Source organism: Mastomys coucha, unplaced genomic scaffold (genome assembly GCF_008632895.1).
Source record: "Mastomys coucha isolate ucsf_1 unplaced genomic scaffold, UCSF_Mcou_1 pScaffold16, whole genome shotgun sequence".
NCBI lineage: Eukaryota > Metazoa > Chordata > Mammalia > Rodentia > Muridae > Mastomys > Mastomys coucha.
This window is the reverse complement of record NW_022196898.1, coordinates 54,175,006-54,178,523: the sequence shown is the minus strand read 5'-3', so window position 1 is coordinate 54,178,523 and position 3,518 is coordinate 54,175,006. Positions and strand designations below refer to the sequence as shown.

Here is a 3,518-nt window from a genome sequence, read left to right as displayed (position 1 = left end):
ACTCTACACATCTATGCAGCAACTAAAAGCTAAAGTATTGTCCTGTCATGATTGAGGAATCGTTTAGATACCCTTGAATAACAACTCAAAATTTGTATTTTTATATTGTAAACTTTGTTAGGTGGACTTTTGATACTATAAGCAAAATAAAAATCCCAATTCAGAAAATAAATTTTAAGTATATACATCAATTTATTCATCAATAAAGTATAGTATACATTTTAAGTATATTCAAAATTAATTACTCTTATGAATACTTACAACTTTGTCAGTAGTTCTTACTGTTATTTTAAATTTCTCTCTTCTGCTGCTGTAATGATCTTCAACCCCCTCTCTTTATATTTACCTTTATCCATTCCAATTTTGCTCATTTTCACAGTCACATTCCTTTTACCAAGCTATTCTCTTGTCTATTACTTCTCTAACATAGTCTCACTCAAGTAGCTTCATTACCTGTGTGGTAGCTATTCTATTTTCCTACATTTACAGTTACTCCTGTATATTCCCTTACATTTAAAATTTGGATTTAAGAGGCATAGATGAGAAAACATTTTGAAAAAAAATTAAGCATAATTCTACACAGAAAAGACTGACAAAACCAAACATGATTGAGTAAATAATTCAACATTTAAAAAAAAAAAGATGGAGAAAAATGTACTGAAATACTCTCATAGGAAAACAAACAAACATAAAAAGACACAAAGACATAAACAAAACAACAACAACAAAACAACATGAAAAAAACAATTCCCCGAACACTGACAAAATCTAAAAATCCTCAGGCATCAAGAAATCAATTCTATACAAATAACTACAGAAAATACTAAGGCATGTTCACAACATGACAGAGTAAGAAAATGAAAGAACACAAGCATATATATAATTTGTATATCTATCTGGTACATTGTGATTTACTACAATATGTTTGAATGTGCCTTGAATGAGCAATAAATTATTTCTGCCTGCTCTGGTCCATCACAAGACTACTATAGTATAGCCAAAACTATTGTTTTAAATGTTCAGAATTATTAATGAATCAAACTAGCTCTTTTATCACTTGTGTGTGAATTTTAATCATTGGTATGTTGGGAGTCATATTATAAACCTATTACCTCAGGATTTTGTTCTGGAACTCAGAGATAAAAAAATACCAGTTTAATACGTAGGGAAGAGTGGTATCATTGCAGTTGAATGCATAGTCTTGGACACTGAATAACTAAATGGGATTTAGGCAGAGCCTATTCTTCAGAAATGAGTAAGTAAATCTTACTCACTATTCTTTAGAAATGAGTGAGTAAATCAAGTTCTTCCATGGATATTGATTTCTTAAGAGGAATAAGATTCCAAAGAACTTGCCTGGCTCTAAGTCAAAGGCAGGACCAATATTATCTTGAGAGAATTAGAAGTTGTGACACAGTAAGAATTGGGTGGTACTTGGTTTTTAAAGTCTGTTTAATGATTTACACACACCTAAGGTTTGGTAGAGTGAAGTTTCAAAGTAATTGGAGAACTATGACAAGGAATTGAATTCTGTCTCCAAATATGGTCAAAGTTGTAAGTTCAGATTCATTAGTTCATATATGATGATCGACAAAATGGTTCAAAGGTCAGAAAAATGAAAAAGAGACCCTGCTGATAACCACATAATTAAGATGGACATTAGCTAGTAATCAAGGGAAACTTTGCTACTTTTCTCCATAAGTCTGCTCCTATCCACTTGACTATCTTCATACACTTTCCTCTTCTCCTTTCCTTGGTGAGATATTACTTTACTTTAATTGCTCTTAGAGAACTTGATATTGACAGTGAAATTATATTGTCTTGATTTAATATTCTTGGAGGTAAAATCGGTCCAAAGGCAAAGAACAACACTGACAAAGAATCACTATAATAGATGAGATTAGAAATTAAAGATGAGCTCGCTCTCTCTGCTTCACCTGCTTGCCTTGTGGGACTGAGCAACTGCTAGATCCTTGGACTTCCATTCACAGCTGCTGCTGACCACTGTTGGGAGTTGGACTACAGACTGTTTGAAGTCAATATGGGGAAGCAACCAACATTTTTGTTTTACTCCTTCTAAGGATGTGACTTATAGGGAACTAAAAAGCCTACTGAACTCCAAAGATATTATATTAATTGATGTTAGAAATACATGGGAATTCTTGAGCATGGAAAAATACCTAGATCAATCAACATACCATTGGATGAGGGAGGTGAAGCTCTGCAGATGAACCCAAGAGACTTCAAAGAGAAGTATTGTGAAGTGAAGCCATCCAAATCTGACGGTCAAGTGTTTTCTTGTTTAGCTGGAGTGAGGAGTAAGGTGGCTATGGACATAGCAATATCACTGGGCTTTAACAGTGCTCAACATTATGCTGGAGAATGGAAGGAATGGCTGACCTATGAAATTTCAGAGGAGAAACAAGAAAGTTGACTTTTGGAATAACGGACTCTGTGTTCATATATAGAAGGATGGTGGATTAAGCAAAAGAAGAACCCGGCCTTGGTACCAAAGGCTAATAGATTCGGTATGACTACTTGGCAACTGTTTTCCTCATCTGAGAACTGTGGGTGCTGCTCCCCTGAATATTATCTTTTTTGGTGGGGGGTTGGTTTTTCGAGACAGGGTTTCTCTGTATAGCTCTGCCTGTCCTGGAACTCACTCTGTAGACCAGGCTGGTCTCGAACTCAGAGATCCACCTGCCTCTGCCTCCCAAGTGCTGGGATTAAAGGCATGCACCACCACTGCCTGGCCCCTGAACATTTTCAAATGCACATGGAGATAATATGAATTTCCACTGAAATGTATTCTACAGTTCATTTTTTTTATTCTTTTCTCATACATTACATCCCAAGCCACATTTTCCCATCTGTCTACAGTTAATTTTTAAGTATTTTGGTATTCCAAAAAGATTAGATAGCTCGTATTATCGAGCCATGTGTGATCAAGGCTGTTAGCAAAAACAATGTGTTAACAAACAGTCCTGACTTTAAACAGTAACTGAGCTTCTGGTTTGAGGCCCATATTTGTAGGTCAAATACTTGAAAGATGGAGGCAGGAAGACTGCCATGAGTTTGAGTCCAACTATGGAGACCCTGTTTAGAAAGAAGACTCTGGGGTCTGGAGACCTCAACTCTACTCAGGAAAACCCATTCACAGCATCTGGAATAGTTTTGGCTATCCTGTTTTTTTTTGTTGTTGTTGTTCCAGATGAATTTGCAACTTGCTCTTTCTAAGTCTGTGAAGAACGGAGTTGGAATTTTGATGGGGATTGCATTGAATCCGTAGATTGCCTTTGGTAAGATGGCCATTTTTACTATATTAATCCTGCCAATCCATGAGCATGGGAGATCTTTCCATCTTCTGAGTTCTTCTTCAATTTCCTTCTTCAGAGACCTGAAGATCTTGTTAAACAGATCTTTTACTTGCTTAGTTAGAGTTACACCAAAGTAATTTATATTATTTGTAACTATTGTGAAGGGTGTTGTTTCCCTAATTTCTTTCTCTGCCTGTTTAT

The 3,518-nt window shown here is 35.6% G+C and overlaps 1 pseudogene; it reads left to right on the top strand.

Annotated features, from left to right (window-relative positions):
* Positions 1 to 1,542: 1,542 nt before the first annotated feature.
* On the top strand, positions 1,543 to 2,434 carry LOC116093260 (annotated as a pseudogene).
* Positions 2,435 to 3,518: the final 1,084 nt, after the last annotated feature.